The sequence below is a fragment of the Phalacrocorax carbo genome, chromosome 7 (genome assembly GCF_963921805.1).
Source record: "Phalacrocorax carbo chromosome 7, bPhaCar2.1, whole genome shotgun sequence".
NCBI classification, from domain to species: domain Eukaryota; kingdom Metazoa; phylum Chordata; class Aves; order Suliformes; family Phalacrocoracidae; genus Phalacrocorax; species Phalacrocorax carbo.
The window spans coordinates 32,989,248-33,015,062 of NC_087519.1; the positions used below are offsets into that span (position 1 = coordinate 32,989,248).

General features: G+C 37.6%; 1 long non-coding RNA gene across 1 annotated transcript in view; it reads left to right on the forward strand.

Moving 5' to 3' along the window:
- The first annotated feature begins 1,081 nt into the window (after positions 1-1,081).
- Positions 1,082-25,815, forward strand: part of LOC135314198 (uncharacterized) — a 188,796-nt gene continuing 164,062 nt past the window's right edge. Inside the window, exon 1 of the long non-coding RNA XR_010373646.1 lies at positions 1,082-1,232. This is a non-coding gene — a long non-coding RNA (uncharacterized LOC135314198). The remainder of the gene's footprint in view (positions 1,233-25,815) is intronic.

Below are 25,815 nucleotides of genomic sequence, written 5' to 3' on the forward strand. Positions count from 1 at the left end.
ATGCTTTCATACAGCACTTCAAAAGCCATTCTGATTTATAAGGCAGCTGTCTTAAGAATTGTGACTCTTCTTTCCCATGTGCTCGTGCATCCCTTTGTACAGGGGACAACATAACTACAACATAATTGGAAAACATTTGAATCAAAAAATATGGCTTTATTCCCAATAACTGCTGTGACTCCTATTCACAAGTCAGTGACTATAGCTAGAATTACTGCTCTACAGATTTCAACACTTCATCTCTACTTTTAATTTCTTTCTACACTGGGTAGGCAAAAACAGTATTTCTATTCAGAGAACGAAAACCTCACATCCATAGTTCAGATCTACCTCTAATCATTGGAGAAATGTGAACTCTGATGTATAGTGGTGCCATTAATAATATTTGAATGTGCACCAGGACTTTTTCAGCAATGATCTGTGTTTGCAGGTGGCTGAGTGCACTGTTTTAACCAGGTATTCAGCATGTTTTTATTGTCTTATTACCCAGAAAACAGAATAGGAAACAGCCATGAGAAAGCTACTTCTCTAAAAAGAAAACCAACCAACAAAACTCCAACCCAAAACCACCAACAAAACCCCCTTCCATTCAGTAGAAGAAACATTTATGAAGTATTGTGGCTGGTATTCCAGCTTTTCATACAGAAACCAGCAGCAGCATATTTCCATTTACACGGTTCCATCTGTTGTCCTCTCTGTCTCTTAAAGTTTCATACAAGCTTTGAAATGCATATTTTCAGGTTACAGGACTGAGGTGGTGTTCTTGCTACAATAGTATTGTTTCTCCTCAGTTGAAATGCCATAGTTGATTGTGCCATAACAAGTCTAAATCCTTAGATATGGGGACTTTAGCCATATGGAACACAGACTCAGCCTTTCATTTCTGTGGATATAAGTAAGGCTTTAGCATGGGAAGAGAACATGTCTATGGGATAGACACAGCCATAGCTGTACTCTGTATTCATGCTGTGTTCTATATCCTTCTCTGTCTGTCCTACAAACTGGAAACATGTGGTAATCATGTCTGTGGATTGTTATTGCTGTATTCTCTAATTCTGTTTTATTTGTAATTTTAGATGGACTCAAAGCCCTAGTCCCAGATTTACAGCAACATGGTGTGCTGTTGATTTCTCACAAAGAAGCCGTCAAAAACCAGCTCTGAGAAGCTTCTGCTGTGAAAGAAGTGACGTGTTTGCAACTCAGAAGCTAAGGAAGCTGCCAAAAACCATAAGGTAACATTTTAAATGAAAACACACAATTTTTTTTCCTGAAGATGGCTGTATGCTGGGCAGACTCTCAGCGAGACAGCTTAGGAAAGAGTGTGTTTCCCCTGCAGCGAAAAGACTGCTACTAACTCTGAGCACTTTTACCACATCAAGTCAACAGTTTTCTTTCTTATAAATCCATTTATAACTTGGGGAGTGGAGAGAGGTTTTTTTCTGTTCTGCTGAAGGCATGGAAAAGCAGCGGGAACAGTTCAAAGACTTGCTAAATTCCTTGAAGTTTAATGGAATCAAAAGGATTCCTAAGAGATGGGACATACAAGCAACTGGTCGGGAGAGCTGTAGTTGTTTGCGGTCATCAGAGGTATGATGACTGTGAGGTACAAAGCACCACCTATGAAATGTATCACCTCTCTTCTGTACTGGAAGCGGGACTGTGAAATAGCCAGTTTCGCTGTTGTGAGGGGTTGTGCCCCTCACAATGTGTCCAAAGGCCATAAATGCTACAGCTTTGCCTAGAAAATGTCAGCTTAGATCTTCTGTTAGAAGAGAAGTAGTAGGAGGCTAGGTATTATCCCTTCAGCCATAAATTTCTGTGTGAAGAGAGTGTGTGTCTGTGCAAAACTCTTATGGAAGCTCTTGCTCTTAGGGAGTTGAGATGTCTTTTATGCATTTTATGCAGGAGAATGATGCAGGAAAATTATTTTGGTGTGCTGGCCTTGCTTCACAGGTCAGTGTGGCAGTAAGGTGAGGGTGCTGCCACTTCTCCAGCTCAAGCTATTCTGGGGTCTTTGCGGTCTTAGCAGCACACGAAAGATTCAACCACTAAGAAAGCACATATTGTGGAATATGGAAGTTGATATGATATGGAAGGTCTTCACTTTTATACCACCCTGACATGGATCACTTGGTCTTTGCCAGAATCAATTTAATTGTGACCTCTTTTGAAAGGCTTGGTGCATCTTTTGGAGAAAGTTGAAGATGCAACAGCCATGGGTAGTCACTGTCTTTATAGAGATTCACATAGAGATAATGTTAAAAAGATTTAAAAATAATTGCCTGCAGCAATTGTAAGGACATTTATTTGACAGTTTTCCCTAAAATTGTCTGTGTGATTACCCATTTTACAGATGCAGTTTCTGGTCCAACATTAGTGCTGTCACAATCAATTGACTACAATGGATGAGGTAGCTAGAGTGTTATTTAGACTGTACAAATAAGGCAGTTAGCCTTCTAGCTGCTAAAATTAACCCTTGAAAAATGGCATGAGTACAAAAATGCAGGTAGAAATATTTTGTTGCATGACTCTTATCTCTATGCTTGCTTATTCCTTTTCTTGTCCTCCCTCCTCCTTCCAAGGCAGAAACCTACACATAAGGCTTGGCTGAGGCACAGCTGAAGACTTGAATTTAAAATAAGTAGAAAATAAACTGCTGATTAATTCACTGCAGCCTTTGTGCATGAGCAAGGTGTTGTGTTTCATGTTATGAGGTCTAATCACTGATCCCTGAGGAAATCACACCTTGTCTGTTCTTCACTTTCAAACCATTAATGTTTTACCAATCCTGAGTGAATACATAAACCTCTGGAACATTTTGAGTGTGGTGCCATTTTAACATTGGGGTTTTTGTATGTAAAAGAATATAGATGTTTCTTTGTCTTCTGTGTGAAGTGCTAAGATCTGGTCTAGGTATTTACAGCAGAGGAAATCTTGTGGAGTTGTTTCCATTTCTGCTTTGAAATGTAGTTTGTAAGAAGGAGATGCTTGCTCATACTTTACAACTTGTTAGTTAGGGTACTGTCCTGGGTGTGGGACAGCCAGAATAATATCACTGTAAATCATGTGCAAAGAGACCTTGCCAAGAATTGGGCAGAGCAGTCTTGCAGCCTTCCATGTTCACAAGGCCACACACGTTCTTATTTTATTCCTATGCATAATGGAAACCTCAAGATGTGACTCAAAATGGAATAGCAATTTTATTGACTCCAGGCAGTATCTCCATGCCCCTTAAGTCACTTCATACTTCTGTCACTTATTATGATATATGTGGCCTTGATTTGTGAGGGCAGCTGTTTTGTTAAATGCCCCAATTTTTCATTCCTTTTAATAACTATTGACCTGTGAGAAGGTACGGCGTAGGAAAAGAAAGCTAAGGAGGGAGGCATTTAAATGAAAATTCCACAAGAACATAGTCTCTTCCCTTAGCAAGAAAATACTTGTGAAAATGAACAAAATATGTTTTGGAACCTTATTTGGAATTAATATTATTTTCCTGCTGAGATGTTTAAATTAAATTTTTCACCTTCATAACTCTATACGCTTATATGATTTAAGGAGATCTAGAATTAGTGGCTATGGTTTTTCATAGATGTGTATTAATCATAATTTAAAGAATTCAGAGGTTTTGCAGACATGAGCATCACCTATAACACACGAGCATTCTAAGGATCATCTATGAAGGATTCAGTTATTTTTTCACTTCATGTAAGAGAGATGATAGGCTGGGGGTTATCAACATCTTTACTTTCCTATGAGCAATAGTTCAGGAAGATAAATGAATGAGTTAACTGAAGTGCATAAGTTGCTATTATGGAATCATGTTCTGTTTTGGGGATCAAACTACACTGAATGTATCACTGAACAATAGATTTGCTGTATAAACAATCCAGGTATGCTGACTTCTCTGGTCATTTCACATAATATTATAGAACAGAGCTGTTGTTTTTCTTAACCCCACCTTTTAGATTCTGTTCAGTGTTAGGAAGTCAGGAATCACCAGTTTCTTTGATGCTTCTTTATTACTTTCCATACTTTCTTGATATTTCCATGCTAGAATTGTGTCCATCTCTTAATCTTTGAACTCATAAAAATGGACAAAATGTCTGGATTCTCATCTTACAGTCATTCTAAGTATGTATATCACTTTTGACTTGATTACAATTGTTTCTCATTTACTCTAGTGCAATGGTGATTGGAACTAGGCTCCCAAACCCAGGTCTGTTAAACTTACAGCTGTGGTATATCTGTGAAGGTAAAGAAGCTGGCTTGTTGTATGTGTTTGAAACAGTTCTTTTTCTTGCCAAAACCTTCACCCATGGTCAGGATGTATAAAGTACGATCAAATAAAAAAAATTTGTTTTGGATGCTTTGAACACATTTGAAAACCAGGCCCTGCCCATATTGATTTAGGCACCTAGATTCCGTGGTTGGTTTTGGCAGCTCTCTGAGAGGCAGATGGTTGTATAATGGAGTTCTTGTGTAAGATGGTGCTGATAACTGGTCCAAGAGGGTTAATCCTCCCTCTAAAAACCACTCAGTGCTTTACTCATACAAGTATGTTGCTGGCTGCCTCTTTGGGTGCCCATTGTGAAGACATGTCAGCACTCCAATGGGCATTGATGTTTCAGGGGACTGTGTTCTGCTGCCACAGGACTTCAGTTGAAGGGGTGCTGTGAACCTGACTTCTAGGAACCAAAGTCTGAAAGCAAAGTCTGATTTCTGAGCAACAACTTCCGTTTTATTTAAAAGTAATTCTTTCTTGTGCCAAGTCTCCTGTGTCCCTTGCATCTAGAAGTGTCAGAAGTTTATGTATGTATAAATCAGGCACTACATTGTGTCTGTCATTTATTGTGGAAAAGGTTCATTTTAAATCCTCTTATCCTTAATAAACAAAACAAAAACCAGGTGCGATAGATTTGGCAGTAGACAGCAAGAATTTAAAATTCCTGAACAGAGAAAAAATATATCTTAAGGGACAGTATTTGCTTTCAAATACTAATACTAATACTACTGCTAATAATAAACATTTTAGGGTTTATATTGCCTTTTTCATCAGTAGTTCTCAAAGCACTTTTTATAAATAAGTTTGGCATTACTGTACTGTCTTGACAGTGGGAAAACATATGGACACCATAAGATCTGGCACCAAGATGACTTAATAGCTGGGTGGCAATTAGAGCCTAGCACCCTCTTCAAGACTGACATGTTTTTCTTCTTTTCTTTCTTTTGGTAGCTTTGGATTGCCAGTATATTTATTTAGGAGATGGTAACCTGACTTCACTGACATTAATGTCAAAATGCTTAGAGAAGGATGTTATTTTTGGAGTAAAGTCCACTTGTACCTTGAGATGCCAAGACATTTGCAGGCCAAAGAATTCATCGGGCCATTTAAGTACAAATGCAGAGAGGCTGGTTTTACGCAGCATTGTGAGAATTAACTGCATTACTATTTTCAGCTGGAGCTGTTTATTGCTACCTTCTCCTAAAGAGCAAGCTTACTTTTAAGCATTGGAAACATTCTGATGGGAACTGTTCTGCTTCTGAAAATGTTGTCTGGTGTAATAAACATTTGGGTATGAAGGATAGAGGTAGATCTATCATAATTGCTTTAATAAAATGTGGACACAAGCAGACTTTTTAATCCATTATTTACTCAGTAGATGGTATCTAATTATTTAGGCAATTTTTAAAGTCAGTAATAGGCTTAACTAATCGCAGACTATATTTTGACTCATGCCAAACTCTCTTTTGTCTGAGTAATATATGAGAAACTTTGACTCTTTCATGGGTAAAATACCTTTCTGTTGTCAGTGAGAGCTTTCCTAATTTAGTCACTTAGAATTCAGGGCGGGGAGGGGAAGAATAATTAAATATGGTGCTCTTTACAATGGCCTTTTTACTGGTTCATTTCATGCTGTTTCTATCAACTTCTGGAAGCCGTATGGGGAATCCAAAGCTTCAGAAGCCTATTGGGCAGCTTTGTGTCCTGACTAACATTCCTTCTTTCAGTTAAAAAGATATTTACACAGGCTGCAAATGATCATACTCTTATTACTACTAATGAAACGCAGTTATCAGTATATTGACTTGGGCACAAATAATTAACTCTTTCCTTTCCTTGAAATTTTTTGTGCATATAAAAGTAGGCTGTGAGCTGATTATTCAAACATGTCAAATAGGCTTAACGTACTTTTGAGCAAGAACAATCTTGTAGTCCTTGATGCTACAGAGACTAGTCTCAGGACTGCCTTAAATTGCTCCAGCTAGTAGCCTAATTGGTTCCATATAGAACAATTCCTAGTATCAAAGCAATTCTGCATTAGGGTAAATTTATTGTGTGATATAATAACAGCTTTAATGATAAGGGTGTTCTGCTGCATATCTCTATAAAGACAAACAAAGAGATCAATACGTGGCCCAATGTTATTCAATAATTCAATAATTCAAAAATTCAATAAGCGATCTGGATACCGGCATCAAGTGTAGCCTGATGAAGCTTGTGGACAACACCAAGGTGAGCGGGGAAGTAGACACTCCAGAAGGGAGAGCTGCTCTGCAGGGAGATCTGGATAGGCTGGAAGAGTGGGCCAGCAAGAACCTTAGGAAGTTCAACAAGGAGAATTGTAAGGTCTTGCACCTGGGAAAACATAATCTGCGAGTACAGCACAGACTGGGATCCACCTGGCTGGAGAGCAGCTCTGTGGAAAGGGACCTGGGGGTCCTGGTGGACAGGAAGCTCAACATGAGCGAACAGCGTACTGCTGTGGCCAAGAAGGCCAACAGGATGCTGGGTTGCACCAAAAAGGGCATCACCAGCAGAGAGAAAGAAGTCATTATCCCGCTCTACTCAGCGCTTGTCAGGCCACACCTGGAGTACTGTGTGCAGTTCTGGTCCCCGCTATACAAAAAGAATGTGGACAAGCTGGAAGGGGTCCAGAGAAGGGCCACCAAGATGATCAAAGGACAGGGAAGCCTGCCATATGAGGATAGTCTGGGAGAACTCTGTTCAGCCTTGAGAAAAGGAGGCTTAGAGGGGATCTCATCACCACGCACCAGTACTTAAGGGGCAGCTACAAAGAAGACGGAGACTCCCTTTTTAAAAGGAGTCACATGGAGAGGACAAGGGGGAATGGACACAAGTTGCTCTTGGGGAGATTCCGATTGGACACCAGAGGGAAATTTTTCACTGTGAGGACAGTCACCATTGGAATAATCTCCCCAGGGAAGTGGTTGACTCGGCCACGTTGGACACCTTCAAGAGTCGTCTGGACAGGGTGCTGGGCCATCTTGTCTAGACTGTGCTCTTCTCAGAAAGGTTGGATTAGATGATCCCTGAGGTCCCTTCCAACCTCTGATTCTGTGATTCTGTGAAACATTTATCCTAGCAGTGAGCTTAGATCTGTGTTTTTCCCACGTTTTCAGACATTTGGAATATTACTTCCAGATTTGACCTGTTAAAGTTGTGGTGGACAGGCAGGTTTTGTCTACATATTTGAGCCATAGAACCACACAGATCTGCACGCCAGGATCACTAGAGCCCAGAGTTTTGTTTCAGACCTGTTTCTGTTTAATGTTTGCTAGTTTATTAAGTGCAGAAGATGCATCTGTGCTGAACTTAGACAACTGCTATACATAAGAGTTTTGTCACAATTCAGATAATTGCAACTACCTGAAAATGTTTCTCAGGACTCTACAGTAGGAAAATACTTTTACCAGTTAATTCTACCTCCACCCCCTCCTTTTTATTAACTTTATTTTTTTTTTAATATGGAACATGTAAGTGGGCTGACAAGTTTTATTTCAGCTGTAACCCCATGTAATAGAAAAAGAGCTGAGATATGAACATGTAATGATTGCTTTTACAGTGGAAATCTTGACAGAACTTTAGGTCTGGTATAGTGGCACTAGGAGAATGCTCCTATAGCTGTTTTTATTAGATGGTAAAGAATAATCAAATTCTGATTACAAAAAAAGTTTTATGAAAGGGTAACTCCTATGGCTGAGGTAAAAAAACAGGAGTATCATTGTCAGCTGGATTTCTTTTGTATTCCAAAATAATTTTATATGGATCAGGAACAAAGGTGAAAACAACAGGAGCAACTGAAGAGCCTGACCTATTGTAGGGGAATAATGATACATGTGCACACATCTGTCATCCAGAGGATTGTTTCATCACCCCAAAATCAAGGGGAACTTGGCTGCAAAATCAGTTTCTTTTCTCCTGCCCTCTTATTTCTAGTGTTCATTTGGAAGATTTAAAATCAATTCTGCATGTATTCAACAGCCTTAGAGCAACAATAATCCAAATCCAGGCTCCAAATCAATTTGTGGTCATTTAGAAAAGGGGAAAAAAAAAAGTAAGAAGGGTGTATTTGGTGTTTTTTCTTCTTTTTCTTCCCCATATAGACAGAACATTGGTTAGGGAGCTTGTAACAGCACCTACCTGCAACCTTAGTCTGACTATCAAACTGCGTGTGTCTTGGTATTTTAGAACCATCTATAAATCTTGTGTCTCAAGACTCCTCCTTGAACCTGATAGAGAGTAGCATTGCGTAAAGTCATCACTAGACGTCTCTTACAGTAAACGGATAAGCAGAAGTAGGTGGTAGAGTTGCGATGACTGTGTGTAATAGAGTGAGAGTCTGCCAGGCTCCTCCTCTGTTTGTAGACTTGAAATGGTAAAGATTCCCCCTCAGCACTAGGAAAATGGTTCCAATGCCTAGTTTTCCCAACTGCTAATTTAAAAAGAAAATAAATGTTTTATTTCTAGGGAAACCTGTCTCATTCAGCTTGCAGCTTTCATTTCTTCCTAGTTTTTGTGATTAAAGACTTACCTGGTATTGGACTTCTTTCCCTGTTATTACATGCTCTTAACTATCTCCTGATTAATGAGATGCATGGAATTTGTCAAACGTCTCACTGTAAGATAAGGCCTTCTTATTTTTTAATGTCATATTCATTAAATGACTACTAGAATGGACATAATATTTTCTTGAAAGGTCTTGCCCTGTAGTGAGTGCACAGGACTTGTGGGCTTGCACTTTGTAGTGAGCCTAGGATGTGCAAGTGTTGTGGTTTAACCCTAGCCAGGAACTAAGCACCACACAGCCGCTCACTCACTCCTTCCCACTGGGATGGGGTGGAGAATCAGAAGAGTAAAACTGAGAAAACTCGTGGGTTGAGATGGACACAGTTTAATAGTTAAAGCAAAAGCTGCACATGCAAGCAAAGCAAAAAAATGAATTCATTACTTTCCATCAGCAGGCAGGTGTTCAACTGTCTCCAGGAAAGCAGTGCTCCATCACACGTAACGGTTACTTGGGAAGACAAAACGCTTTATATGCTGAGCATGACGTCATTTGGTGCGGAATATCCCTTGGGTCTCTTAGGGTCAGCTGTCCCAGCTGTGTCCCCTCCCAACTCCTTGCGCACCCCCAGCCTGCTTGCTGGTCGGTTAGGGTGAGAGGCAGAAAAGGCCTTGACTCTGTGCAAGCACTGCTCAGCAGTAACGAAATCATCCCTGTATTATCAACACTGTTTTCAGCACAAGCCCGAAACATATTCACATACAAGCTATTAGGGAAAAAATTAACTCTATCCCAGGCAAAACCCGCACAGCAAGCTGTAAAGGTGTCATTCCAAAGTTCATTCTAAGCAGTAGCTCTCTTGAATTTAGACATTGAAGAAAGCTGCTGCTTTCTACCAAACTTCCTTGAATAATCTCTGAGTGATGTGCTGAAAAGGATAAAGCAAATGTAGAAAATAAAACTCTGAATGGAAGAACTGAGCAGTCAGAAGTCTCATCAGAGCTGTACAGAGGGTTAAATATAGCTTCAATTTTATTTTGTAAGCACTATTGACCAGCAAAAGGAGGTAGTCAGAGGTTAGCCTAACTTATGGCAGAGGTAGATTCTTAAGCAGCTTGAAATCTGCAATATATTTTGCTAGTTCTGGTAGAGTAGACTAATTATGAAACCATACGGGAGACATCAGAATGCTGTGTGGCCACATATATTTGACATGGAGTGATGTCTTTTAAACAGAATAAAAAAAATACTGAAAATTCAGAAGACTTCATTTCATCAGTCATAGATCAATCTCACTGTGGTAAGTGGGAAGAGATGTTGCTAACTTAAAAAAAGAAAATAGACTGCTTCTGCACTCTCAAAGACACTACTGAAAAACTTCCGAGTAATGAGACAAAGTTGATAGACTTTGACAGGGAAAGGAAAGAATTCAGTCAAGACTGAAGTGTGTGACGGTGGGACAGTTGCTCAGCTAGGTTAGTGAAGGACTCACTTGAAATAAATAAATAAATCCTTATACTGGATGACGTATTACTCATTAGTAGTCTTTTTTTTTTTGCTTTTTTGTTAGGTTTGCTCACCCCAAACATGTTCCCAAAAATAAATTAGTTTTCTGTATGTTTAGTAGAAATTACAATAACATATCCCACTAATTTTATCTGTAAAATTAGGAAGCACTTCACAGTAGCTATGATTTCTCAACATGGACTTAATTTTCTCATCCATATTATTTTTCTCATCAAGAGATACAGGTCTGACCAAGGAATGGAGCTATAAAGCTATGTTGGCTGGCATTATTAATCTTTAATTATTTTTCACTTGCATTTATTATCAGCTTTTCCATGGTTTTCCTGAGAGGTCATATCAACCTACATCAAATTGTTATTTGTTCATTCTCCATTCATTTATGATTCTAAAACATTTTTGGTTGCTTTCTTCCTCTCCTTCCCTTTTTTTCCCTCTTCTCTGGAATTTGTCATGTTCCAAAAATTGCCAGACTTAACAATAATGCCTGAAATTTCCGCAGGCTATTCTTTTATTTTGCTTTAGAGGGAAAAATGATTCTATAGAGTTAAGAACGCTGAGTTAATTTTAAGCATCTTTCATATTCACCAGCAAAATGGAAAACAATGCTTGGCCATAAAGTGGGAGTACACTGCCTTGGGTTTGACCTTATACTAATAGAAAGATTTGCCTTTTCCTAATCTTAATTTCTGTTTGATTTTTCTGTACCAATATCAGATCTGTACCTTTGAAGGCTAACAGTGATAATGAGGAAGATCATCAATACAGAAAACCAGGAGGGTTTTGCAAGCCATTCCACTGTGTGATCATATAAGGACTGATTTCCAAACTTGAAGATCAGAGCTAAGACTGCTGACAAATAATATCGTCGCAGGGTAAAACAGCGTAAGTGAACTCAAAATTGAGCCTAATTCATATGACTGTCACATGACAATGAAAGGTTTGAAACATTCTAAATTTAAATGAATTCCTAATCGCTGTATGTGTATTTTTAACAGAGGGTAAAACTATTAAATGTGAGAACTAAAGTTTCAGATTTCATGTTGTCTAACAGCTGGCTAAAGTTCTTGGACTGACACAAAATCATCCGTGATAACATATAAACTGAAGCAAAGTATAATCAACTTAATTTTTTTCTGTTATAAGTAACTTATCTAAGGCTCCTTGTAAATACTGTATGGCGTATTTTACTATCTTGAGTGATGGCTATATTGGTGTAGCAGCTTTTAGGAACCTTTGGGGTTTTTTTGGATAAAGTTTCTCAAGGCCCTTCAAACAACTATCATTCACATAATCCTTGTTGTCTTTAAGTTATGATAACATTCCTTCTTGTCACATCACACAGATGGTAATGAAAGGGAAAGATTAACCACCTGGTTACCAACGTCCATTTACTACTAAATGATAATAACTGCAAATCAAAGTGAAAGGCATTGCGCACTTTAGGTTGGTACATCACAGCAGCGACTTCACTTGACAGATATGCCCATTATCACCTTAATCCTCAGAAGAATGTGAGCATGAGAAAACTTGTTCAATCCATAGTTAAGCAGTAATGGTGGTTACTGTATTTTCTCATTGCAGTAGACTTGTTTTCATTAACATTCTAGCTTGATTTTTTCCCCATTCAGCCTATTCTTGTTTGATTGACACTAGCTTTGTAGCTTCTCAGAAGATGGGTTGTATCTAAGCATTCAATTTAGCCCTGCAAATGGGTTCCTTCTTACCTTTATTTTTTATTCAGTACAAATTTTTAAGAGTTGTGTTTCTTTTCTACAGTATTTTCTGAGACTTAAACCTTTAAGACCAACAATATTGTTACATCAGTCAAGTGCCAGCAGGAAAGTATCTTAAAAACGGAGGGAAAAAAGTAGTCTATAATCCACCTTGACTAATGTTTGTCAGACCAAAGAAAAGGAAAATTTAGCAAATAGAATTTTTTAAGGACTGGGCAGGAGGGAGGAAGGGGGATATTTAATAAAGATCAGGAAATTCAGAAAAGCTTGGAAAAGTGTTTTTTTCCAGATGTTGTAATGTGAGGAGGCTACATGGTAAGTTTATTTGCAGAAATTCCTCTCACACTGATTTCTGTGTTTTGGAAAGAACTTGTTTTGTAATTTGTTTCCATAAACATCGTGATTTAAATATTTCACATATATCAACTGCAAATTTGTTGAAAGAAGAATAACGTAGAGGTGGTTATGAAAACTAAGTTTGAATGTTATATTAAACATGACCTTTTTCCTTCTCTCCTGTCCTTTCACAGAGGTGGGCAGATGCCCTTGAAGGCTCTGGTATTTGTCAGGGTCATGCAGATAAAACAAAAGGTGGGGCTAAGTCTTAAGATGAATCCTTTCAAGGAGTTGTATGTGGAAGGGGGACCATTAACTCTTCTGGGAAGGAATGCAGGAGTAGCAATACCTGCCCTGGCCTTTTGGGGAGTTTTGTAACGTTAGAATGAGATAAGGGGAGGGAGAGAGGGGTAGAAAGACCAGGCCTTGAACAGACCCAAGGATGCTGAAGTGAAATGGCTTGGGCTGGTATTAAGGCTCTTTAACTCTGCAGCTGAGTGTTCCTGGAATGGGAAATTTAGAGAATCAAAGTTACCATCTGCTCTAAGTATTGCTTCAGAAACTTTGTGTAGTGAATAGGGCTGCTGGTGAAAGGTGCCTGCTGTGGGTCTGGTTGCAGAACATAATGACAAAAGAATTACGGGCAGCCCTGTCAGACATCCCTGATTTGTATAGCCTGTATGTTCTGCCTAAATTATCCCTAGGATTTTCTTGGCAGTGCAATTCTGTGTTGTTGCCTGCTCACTATAAGCCTTCTAGTACACAGGTATCAGGCCTCACTTCAAAACAAGAAATGGGAAGTTCCACAAATTTCACTTGCTGTGAAAATGTTAAGTTGTATATTACATTGTCAAACATTATGAATTCACAAAATTAAACAAAAGATAATATGATATGATATATCCCTTTTATAGAAATTAAGATACCATATCTTGTATTTTTTCTCCCAATCCTCTATTTTTATATCACTTATATTATCATAATGGTCCAGAATATTTTTATTAAGTTAAATGTTTTATATGGTAAGATCTCTTGTCTCCAAGGTATTTATTTTAATAATTTAATCAGTAGTCATATGGTGAAATTATTTTCAAAATTATTTTATGTTTGTTTAAATTACTGTAATGATTACTGTTTGGAGTAAGTAGCATAGTACACGGCAGTAGACACTATGCTTTTATCCGAGGATATATAAAGGCACAGGCTATGTTGTTTTATTTGAAAAATGGTGTGTAATTATGGAAATAAAGAAAACGTTAGAACAGATGAGGCAGTGTCACTTGTACTTACTCAGCCTTTGTGTTCTGAGAAACTGGGTTTCTCAGAGCATAAATTCTTTATGTGCGAAATTTTGAGCCTTCTTCCACAGGATGGTCCTATTTTCTATTTTTTTCAAAGAAAAGAAAAATGCAGAAATCTTTGCTACAAGGTGGACTTTCCAGCATGTTCAATCCTTGCATACTTTACAAGTTTTCCAACACAAAACAAATAAAACAAAACCCCACCAAAACAAAACAAAAAATCAAACCCCAAATCAAGTAACAAACAAACCCCCAAACCCCAAACCAAACCAAAAATGCCTACTTCCAGGACATTTCTTCCCAAAGAGGTATTGTGACATGTCTCATTTTTATGAAACAGGACAAGAGTTTCTATTTATGTCTTTAGCTAGGCTTGGCCTTGAAGGCATATTGTGGCATAAGATATATTTGATAAGTATTATTTTATGTTTCTTATTCACTGCTTACTATAAATGTCCTTGATGTCAGGCAGCTACTAACTGAAAAACTTGGCTCTTAGAAAGCTGTGTACTCCCTCAGGAAGCACTGTGCTTTTAAATCAAATGCCCCTGCCATCTGTGGCTGGCCTATCTTATGACAGGATGGTGGCACGCCTTTCTGAAGAAGTCTAAGTAGTTGTAGGAAGCATGGTTTGGTCAACTTCTCTCTATTTATAGGTAAGGACAGCACAATCCTAACTATTCTGAGAGGTATGGAGGACTTTAATCAGTATTCTTCAAATAATTAGACAGAATAAAATCAGAGTTTCTTTTTAATTCCTAATTGAGAGCTGTAATTCTGAGAGATGAAATGTTGTTGTGGGAAATAATCCTGTAAAGTATGGGGAAAGGATCCAAAAATTTAAAACCCTGTCCTGAAACCAGTTTTTGAATCCCAAAAGACCATTGCTGTTGAATAAACAGTTGTGAAAGAACTGGGTGGGAGATCTTATGCTTTTGAGAAGTCTTAGACGCTGAGCCCTAAAAATCACGTAGCAGTCTTCTCGTATCATGTTCTGTATCCTCAGATAATTAATGTGGTCCAGCATAGATCTCATGAAATGGTATAAAATTTGTGCAATATCCAAAGGATTTTGATTTACTCTGAAAATCCTACATAGGCTTGTCCTAATTACAGCTACTGTGTCCACATTTTCAGTGTTCCTTAGAATTAATTTTTAAAAATGCTACCAAGAAGTTGCTCACCTTTTACTATTTGATCTCTGGTAGCATCTGAAGGCCCTTTGAAAGACACTGGGTAAATGCGTAATAACAGACCTGATTAAAAAAAGGTTCATTTTAGTGTTTTCACATTGAGTAGAACTGCTTTGCTGAAACAAAACTGTTTCTCAGCATCAAGATGGGATGCTGGTGATGGGAAAGGGAGAGCCAGAAAAAGTCAGAATCCAGTTATTAAGATATTCACTAGAGATGTGGCATAAGCCAAGCTCAAGTTTCAAGGCTCAAATCAGATGTTACTTAAACTTCCATCTTCCATGTGCTGCCCGAGTGCCATAACCACTAGGCTATTATGGAGCATACAAGTGTGTCTTTCTGGCCTTTATACAACTTTGCAATGATCTCAGTTCTATCTTGAGAGAGCAAAGGAAGTGGTAAGTTTTCATTATTCCCCCTGCCTCCCCTGCCAATGGAATTGTTGTTTTCTAGGCAGCCAATTCCCTGATTACTCTCCTATTGAGAGATTCAGTAACTTGTCAAAGGTCTGTTGTATAGGCAGGAACAGAGCCAAGCTATGTGTGCCAGTGCAGAGTGTTAAGCCCACAGCAATTCCTCTTTCATTCCTGTTTGTCTTTTGCTGTACAATGTGGTGTGTCTGATCAACTAAGGTGTACAGTACTGTGCATATTTTCTGAATTAGTAATAAAACTTTTAAATTAAGAATGATTGTTTTTACAGTTATAAAATTTGCTTTTTTTCCTGTAAGTATATCAGCATAAAATCCAAGCATTCTTGTGGAACTGATAATTCCATGCAGATCAGTGAAATTAATGTGTTCCTGAAAACTCATAATATGTTTTTGTATTGGCAGACATTTGCATTACCTGGGTATAGTACTGAACCTGTTCTCCAGAACAAAACCAGACTCCAGACTTCAGTCATGAAATAGTCATATTTAAACGGGAGACAGGGCTCAAAATGCCCCCATCTTATCTCAATACTTCTCAGTACAATTTGTACTTTCATTGTTTGCTCTTATTTAATAAGAAACCTTCCTAAATCCTAAGACTTGAATAAATGAATATTTAATTTAAGTAGAATGGTAAACTGTCAGAGTTTGTGTATGCCTGGGGTTATCCACTGGTTACTATAGCTCTGAAAGTTCACTGTGAAGCACAGATTAAACTACCAAGCATTTATTTAAATGTTATGGCCTGCCCAGTAGAGTCATCAGGCAGCTGGAGGGATAGACTTAGATGTATTTAGTTTCTGCTAAGAAACACAGCAAAAATCTACATAGCAATTCTTTACCTGTGTGATAGAAGTGGAGCCTCAGAATTTGTGTTTTCGAAGAGAAATGGGTCATACGCAGTTCATTTGCAGTTCTCCTTTGAGGTACAGTTCTCTGATGTGATTACTGTTAGCATTGTAATACCTCAGCTTCCTCTGTTACTGTAAAAGCAGCATGAAAAATCAAGGAGAAATATTATCTGTCTCAGTCAAAATGATTGTTGGGGTGAGAGGTTTCTTCTGGAGAGGTGTAGGGTGAGAGCATGTTGCGCTTTAGTTCCTCCATGAAAGTAATTTCAGGTCTCTGTTGTTCTGATAGCACCCTTTCCAAAAGGGTGCCAAAAATCCTTCACCAATTCCTTCACCAGGCCTGCTGAACAGAGGAGTGGAAAGAGGAGATGGACCCATGTAAAGGGCTGGAAAATATTATTCTTCATAAAAAGGGCCAGACTGACAAAGTCTTGAATGCATTACAGCTTGCTTCTGGGAAGGTAAAACAGCAGGGGAAGGTACAAGGGCAAGCTGCCTCTGGGACAGGTGTCATGTTAACACCACAATTGCTTTACAGTTGAAACGCAGCCATCTCTTGTTTCTTCTAAACACTTAGGGAAAAGTAGTAAGTACAGACTATGGGATGGAGAACTCATTTTGGAAGTCCTGGAGGAATTTGCTCATGAAAAAAAAGATTATCTAAGCTGCACTTAGCTAACCCATCAGAATGTCTTCTGTAAACCAAGTTTTGACCATAGTTTCCTTAAACACTGTGCTGGTATGCCCCTCTAACACACACTACTTCTGTAGTGCCTTTTTTTTGTTGTTGTTAAAATGACAAAAAAAATCTATGAAGACTAGCGTGATGTTACACTTTTTACTTGTTCATCTGGTCGCATGAATTTTAAAGAATTTTTTTCACAGTTAAAATATTACTTGTTTTGAAACAACATTCTTGGAGGGATTTTGATAATGATTCTTAAAAATATTTATAAAAACAGACATTTAAGAATCATTTTTTGATGACTGAGATCTTAATAAAAATTTCTTCTCAATGCATCAGTATTCACTGAAAAATATTTAGACGAAAACGAACATTTGATTGTGGTAATACATTTATGCGTTTTTACTGGGAGACATCTTGACGTAGGGGGACTGTTGCTTTTTAGGGACAAGTATTTCAAAAGCTTTTACTTACAATTGGATAAGGGCTTATCTTTTCCTTAATTTGTTTTCCATATGTTATAATTTGTCCAGACAAAGATGGAGATGATGTACAATTTAGGCACTAATTTGACTGTAGTATTTAAACTTGTCCTGAGGATAAATTTTTTGGTGGGCTTGGTTAGCCCATATAATTTAAGACATTGTCTTTCAGGCCAAAGTTTGCCTCTTTCTATGAATTTCTCCTAAGAATTGTAGAAGTAAAGCAAATCCCTTTTGTGGGGCTCAAATAACTCTTTTCTTGTTCATATGAGAAATATCATATCCTTTATAGAAAAGTTATAAAAAGCATATTTAGCTGCTGAGTGGATTAATCCTTTATGGTTTCTATTCACCATGTAAAATAGTGTAATTACAATCCCCCTGATTAAACTAGAATAATTCCCTGGAATTAAAATGTACTATTTCTTTTGTATTTTATCTTCATTTTTAATTTAGGTTAATCTGTAAATGGAACACCATTTTGAAAAGAAAGGTCCGAGGTTTGTTGTGAAATTGCTCATTTTTAATTGTCAGGTCAAAAAAGAAAAAACCAATAACGTCTGTTTTGAAATTCTTAGAATCTGCACCAGTTTTCTCATAGTTTAGGGGTCTCAGGGTACTTTTGAGTAAACTTACTATTAATAACAAATGAAAATATGCCCACTTTTCTTTAGATGAACTGGCAGAGAGTCTGGATTCTGTGTACAAAGTATATAATCTTAAATGGTGCATTATTACCTGAATTTTAAATTATAAGGCACTTCATCCTATGCCGGATGAACAGCTACTGTACATTGCATCAAATGAGGAAACTGAAGTAAAGCTCAGGACTTTGTAAGAAAACTTGATCCCTGGCTTTTTGTTGTTGTTTAAATGTAATAATGTAATTTGCTTCAGAAATCTTTCTCCACTCCTCAACCTCTGCCAATCAGGTGGTATGATTAAAGATTCTACCCTATTTTGTTTTCTTGTATGTGAATCAAAGGTGGCACAGTGTAATCAGCAGAACCTGGCTGGGAGGTAAATCCCCTTCAAGGACTGGTGTTTCTACACTGTTGCTGCTTCTCGGTGAGATTACAGGAGAATGATGTTTTGGATGGTTGGTCAACCTTGACAGGTCTGTGGTACAGCTGGTTACAGAATCTACTGCAGAACCTGAGCATTTCTGTTTAATTCTGAACACGGAGACAAACCCGAGATACTGTATCTGAAACCTGATTTTAACTCGCTATGGTTTCATACGCATGTCAATATTCTCTCCTCTGTAATGGTAATCCATAGCTAAAGAAAAGGTAAATTTATATGGAAAATTTTTTATCAAAACACAAACTTTTCTTTCCTAGGCTTGCATCCTCAGATTGTATTTATTGGCTTTAATTGGATATTATTGCATACTGCATTCTAGGCTGAATGTTTTTTGCTACTATCTGCCTCTGTATTTGCTTTTCAAATTCAATTTTCTCTACCAAAGAGAGTGAGGAGGCTATTTAACACAATATTTATTCAGAATACTGATTATATAGCATCGCCTACCCCCTCCCATCTTTGAGACACTTAATTCCCTGATGAACTATACCAGTAATAAGAATCATAAACTGTGTCAGTAATAGACAGCTGAGCTGATAGGCTTCATATATGGAAAAATACCTTCTTTCAAGTGCTTTCATCATGATAGACACAGAAATTAAGACTGAAATTAAAAAGAAGAACCTCAGGGATATTTTCTTTTTTAAAAAATGTCTCCTTACATGACTCGGTTTAGTTATTTTAGCACTATAAATAATGTATTGTTTGTTGTAAACAGCTTACTAATTGATGTTAATGGGAAGTAACTGTATTGCAAATAGTTCACACTATGGTACTACGTTAACATCTACCCTCTGGCTACAAAATTTATTGGTGTGCTGGGCCAGTGTTATACACTCAAATGTTAGTTGGTACTTCAAATATAGACACTGAACACAGGGATGAAAAAGTGTGCAGGTTTTTTCATTCCCTGCTTCTCTAAGCAAAATTCTTCTCTAACAATATTTAACACTACCAGGAAATGCTGTTAAAATGTAGGATCATTGCAGAAAGTATAATTTCCCACTTATGCTGACATTGTGCTCTACAGTGGACAGTGTCATAAGTAAGTAAGATTAGTTCAACAGTATATAACAGGTGGCTCCAGTGCAGGCTAAAAATCCTCCCAATATGCTAGACCCCTTTTCCTGCAGAAGAAAACCCTTTCCAGTCATCTTCTAAAGAATGTTTTAATGGAAATTTGGTTCCTTCTGGCTTTTTCATGGGTATGGAAGGGGAGAAAGTGTGTAAAGATCTCATCATCTCCTAGCTAATTTATTGCTCCAACAGAAGTGAGGTGCATATGGATTCTTTCCTCCATATTTCCTGGAAGGAATATGTTGTCCATTGCAATGATTTTGGAGAGGGCAAAGCTGTAATTTCACTATAACTTCCTCCTGAGTGGGGGTGACAAGCCAGTGACTGAAAAAAGTCTGAAGTTGACTTTTGGTCAAAAAGGTTCTCTTACACTCTAAAGAGTGATCCTGCTATATCCACAATTCCCCTAGCTCCATACAACTATATGCTTCACAGTTTTCTGGGTTGCTCAGTCCAGATCCAAGGGATTTACCATTTGACAGACAGCAGCTGTTTCCATGCTTCATGGAGAATCTGAAACATAGGAGAATTCCAGGATGTACTCTACAAGCAAATAATGGTCGGCTGAGGCAGGCGTTTGCCAGTTGAAGGCAGTGCTAAGTGCTTCCTGAGATGAGTTGTCTTGGTGAAGGAAAGGTCACTGCTTCCAGAACTCAGCACTGTCTCTTGCTTGATGCACAGCGGTCATTTCTCGAAACAAACTTCTATATTTTGAAAGGTTTGCCCGCTTAGTTCTGCTGCACCATAATAAGGAAAGCACAAATTCCGCTCCTATTAGGAGAACGCTGCCAGGGTACAGTTTAGTGGTACAGTTGTACGGTTACGGAGTAGTTTGTAGCTGAACATTGAATACCTTTGTTTGTACTTAGGTCAGATTCACTATGTGGAAATAGAACATCATTTATACTATCAAAGAGTCTGTTTTTATATTTTCCATTAATTAGACCTTGATGTTGCTTTCTGTCATTCTGTATTTCCTAGTGCTGACATAATAATGGATTCAGTATGGTTCCAACAGGGAAAATAACATACCTACTATTTTATGAACTCCTTTAGAATTATTATATATTTATTTTCTATGGTTTTCAGGCTACTGTCGCCCTGATTTTTCTTGTTTACTTGTAAAAACGAAGTAGCAGTATTGCAAATTTTTACCTTTATGCCTTAATTATGGTGTATATTGTTTTATGTCTTTGAGCTCTTCTAGTTAGGGAGGAAGTTAACTGTGGTGGTGAAAACTTGTGCCAAGTGCACTTGACAGCTTAATAATTTTCAGTTGATGTCCTCAGATTCTGATATGCATTTTTGTTCTCCTGTCTAATTATAGCACTGGAAGAAAAGTGTACAATATTTTGCCACAATAGCTTGATGATGAAGGAGGAGGATACTATAGAGCAGCAGGAGCTGTCTTACTTTTTTGAGTAAATCACAAAATATCTCTGTTGTATGTTGTCATAGAAGAGAATCTGAGTCTCTCTTTTAATACTTGATAAGGAACTTCTCTAAAATGAGAAAACAATTTAATCTTGGTTATATTTTCTCACTATAGAGTTGCTGCATAATCTTGTTTGGCAGTCTTCCTAGCTGCAGGTTTACAGAGTTAGTGTACGCATCCTCATGCGCTACCATCTTAGCTTACAGATGAATACTATTCTTCTTTTGTTAGATTTTGAGTAACAAATCAGTAAACATGCTAAAATATCTGTACCAAAGGCCCATTCCACAGCTTCTCCACTTTTGACTTTATGCTTGATAGGTACAACCCAAGGAGAAAATACAAGTAAATGATTCAATCCCTGTGCAGAAATTAAGACAGGAAGGATGTTTGAAGGATGAATGCCAAATACTCTTTTTAACTGTTTAGTTTACTCTTCAGCTACTGGCGAGTTGAAGAGAGGAAATTAGCTGGAACTAAAGGATGATTTGGAAAAAAGACTCACCTGCTGAAGGTCACGTAAGAAGAAGTTTAGACAGAAGCATCTTGTTTAATACAAATTGTATCTATCCACACTAATCCATGTGGATAACACACTTAGGATTCTCACTGACAGGAGGTCATACGCCATCTGTATTTGATTGAATAACATTGTATCAAAGTCAACATGCACAGGGCCTACCAGAAGTTATCAGAATTATCATTTCAATTAAACAGATGGCTGAGGAATCAAATGAAGAGCCTTTGAGTGATGGGTACAGAATCAATAATGTCTTTCTGAGCTTTATTGATTTATCTTTGTCCAGGCGGTAGAATTGATTTATGTCTCCAGCTTTATTTTGATAAGTCAATGATAGCTCAACTATTCCTAAATTAATGTCTTCTTTTTGTGGGGCTTACATTTTTTTTTTTCCTTCTGGTGAAGAGAGAGAATTTTACATCAAGCCAAACTGATTTTGCTAAGTAATTCTGTGGCTAACAGGGTATCATAAATCAAGCAGAAGGATGGTCTCTGTAGTTCACATGGGATGGATGACTTAGAATTGTGGAAAAGGCATTTATTTATTTAACCAGTCAGATGGTATTGCATTTTTCCTCTTTGTGCTAACAGACCAGTTGACATTTGTAAGCAGACAGGATTCTTGCTGTGAAGAATGAAGTAATGTGAGGATTGTAATGTCTTTCCACAAATAACAGTTGAAAAAGAGGAGAAAAATGTGTCTGTGTGTGAAAGAAGGAGAAGAAGGGCAGTCCGATTCCACAAATAAGCTGCTTCTACCATATGGTGCGTTCCAAAAGTATGTGAAGTGGCATAACATGTGGAATTCATAATCTTGCATTTATCAGAGCCTGGTGTGGTACTAGCTTGCCTTTTACAAAGCTAGATCCTAGTCGTGGTTTTGTTGCTGTTAGAAATGTCCATATTAGTGAAAGTTGGTTTTGTTTTGTTTTGTTTTGTTTTGTTTTCCCCCTTGGCTCATTGGAATATCGATAATGGTTTTACAAGCAATGTAAGGAATGTTCACAGCTGCTTGCTTGCTTTTTTGTTTTAAAGTATACGCCCTTTAAATTTCCTAGGAATAGTTATGTTTTTTCTTTTAAAACATGTAGAAATGAAAAATACCAGCAATACCTTACCCCTCCCCCGCCGATCTCCTGCCTACCATTTTTCAGTACCAAACCCAGGTAGATTGCTCAGTAAAATCTGAGTAAGTGGAGCCTGTGGCCAGTTCTGATGGTAAATGAACATGGGAGCTGCTGAGGCAACAAGGAATTATGTTTGACACTTAAATTTTTATTGGTTTAGTAATTAAATTAAAGTAGCTCTTACAGGGTGTAGCCGAGCTGTACTTTCCTCTTAACACATGCTTTACAAAACATGGTGCAACCTTGTACAATCTCATGTAGACCTTCTCATAATTTATGCTTTTGACAATCTTCATATATCAAGAAGAACATGGCTACAAGTTTTTTCAACTATTTAAATCTGCATATATTTTTTTTTTAGAAATGGAGAGGGAAAAGTAGTAGTGAAATGCAGTGTGTTTGGAAGGAACATCAGGACATCTGGGTTGTAATTCTAGCACTGTCTGACTTGAATATACAGGTAAATGACTTAATTTCTCTTGTCTTCATTGGTGACTAAAAGGATAAGTAGGTCCAGAATTGCTAACTCCTACGTGGTTTTGTTCTTTTTTTTTTTAAGTCTCTCTAATTTTGGTGGTAGTTTAGGGTCTGAATTCCTTTGGCGTATAGGTCCGTATCTGTAATTACCTTTATCAGGGAGAGCTTTGTGGTTTAATTTGTGCCAGATTTGTTGAAGGTCATAAATTCAAAGCACTGTTATTACTGGGTAGGCAGAATAGAACTTTTACATTTTAAAAAAATCTACTTTTGAAGAGGGGGAAAAGCTAATTATGTGATTGATCTTAAAAGACATAATAAAGGAGAAACAATACATGAACAAACTATAAAAAAAAGGTTTATTGAAATGAGGAGATTAGAAGAAAAAGCACTTTGTCAACCAAAATGCATGGTTCTTCATGAAAGTTAAACCACTGTATCTTATGATTGATTATTCATCATAATTATCATTATTAAGTGGCATTTGAGACTTGTGTAACTTAATATTCCAGATTAGCTTTTTTGTGAAAACATAAACAGATAACTCTAATCAGAAGCATCTAAAGTCAACATAAACATCATAGATCAACCAGCATTTTGTTTCAGCATTTAGTGCCTTGTTACTGTTAAATGTTGAATGTTTATATACTGGATGGATAATTTCATTGCTATTTGGGGCAATAAATATGTACACACATACAAGCAAGTCTTCAAAGTTTTGGTCTTAACAGACGAAATTAAAGATAGTACAGATTCTTTAAAGGTAGACATTACCTAAACAGATCTTGCTGGGTGGTTTTTTTTTGTTGGTTTTTTTTTTTTTTTTTTTAATCTGTATTTTCATGTATTTACTGCCCAGTCAAGTCCATGATCTGAAAATAGTGCCTTCTTCTGGAGTCTTAGAATGCTAAGCAATAAAAGGCATTTAAAGATCAATTTGAAAAATGAAGTCCATTTGGGAGGTTTGAAAAGATACATTAAAGAGATTTACAGTGCAAGTAAAACAATTGTGAAAACCACTTTTTTATTACAGCACTATGGGATGGTCAGTCATTTTTAACTTAGGTAATGTAGTAAAGTTATGTAGAAACACAATAAGAAAAGGAGATAAAAGCATTCCAACTGTCATTCCAACATTATCACTTCAATCAGATTTCAAGCACAATGTAAGGATTCTGAACTACAGTTCAGCGTGTCAAGCCATTGTCTGGCATTAGCATCTGCATAGCTGCTATTGTTTTACCGAAGCAGCTGCCATTCAAACCTGTGATGGAGTAGGTGGCAGGCATTCCATAGTTACAGTTGCATTGTGCTACACAAAAGAGACCTACTGGGATAACTCCCCCCACGTTTTTTTTTAAACTTTGCTAGAATTTAATACAAGAAATCTTTTATTTGAAATATTGGACAGGCTGATAAGCAGGATCCTGGAGATGAAAACTACAATACAGAAATATCTATAGATAAAAAGATCTGTGTGACAGGGTATAGATGTACAAGTTGTACTTCTCATCATTTCTGCTGGCGGGTGGACGTAAGCCATTTAAACTGGAAATCTCCTCTGGTTCTCTACAGCGATATTTCATTCATATGTGAGTGTTGCGTTATGCATGAAGGAATTAATTTTGTTCACCTTGAGAGAGAAATAATATGTTCTTGTAATCTTCTGTATTCAGACTATCAGAGGGAAAGACAATACAGATAGTTCAGAGGATAGCAGATGTAGGCCTGAATCAAGCTGAATGGTCAGTGTTTAGCAGTCAGCATGAGGTAGCTGTTAGGCTAATGGGAAATAAGTTGCTGATCTCAACTGAATCCTTAAAATATTGCAGCTTTAATTACAATATTCATTAGAAGTAAAAGGAAACTCCAAAGTGAAAAAAAGTGAACAGAGGGGATCCATTTCTCCCCTCTGAATCTCTTTCTCACAGAAAGGATGATGTTTCTGTAGGAGAACTAAGTACTTAGACCATGCATTGAAGATCTGAAGTCCTCCCACTGTTCACACTGTTGATGGCAGCGTGTATGATGAAGACTGAGTGGTCTAACACCCTGTGCTAGAACCTCTCTGAGAATATCAGAGAACAGTTGAAACAAGTTTTCCGTCAAAGTTTTAGCATGAAGTTAGAGGAGGTCCAGCACATTGAGAAAACATCTACACCTCTAGGACATGTATCCATGCCTCTGTGGAGCCTTCCTAAACTACCTGACAGTTCCATTTGTCCTAGGACGAGTCTCAGGAAAAGCTACCATACTTGTGATGGCTCAGCGACTTTTCCTTTGTCTTTGGTGACAGTCTCCACGAACCTAGTTAAGCTTGTGTTGCTCAGGTAGCCTTTAATATAGTCCTTAATACCTATTTTGTGTAGGAAGGATAAGTACTGAAAGGATATAAATTCTTTCGTATGCCTACTGTAATTTTAAAACAGCATTTCAGATGAAAAATCTACTGTGAAGGAAGACTGCTATATTTAAGTTTGACCAGGACAATGCTGGAAGTAGTACAGAAGGAAAAAAAAAAAAGGAGGTTGTTTGCCAAACTGTCTATCAAGCTTTTTTGCATTCTGCTGCTCTTGTCTTGTCTGGAATTTCTACTAGCACTGTTGGTTTAACACATTCTTCCCTCCCTCATTGCTTTTTATCTTTGCTTATGTTCAGAGCTAGAAAACTCCAGCCTTTCATTGTCTCCAAGCTTTCTACCTTTATATGTTTTTTTCACTTTCTTATTTGCAGTGCTGTTGC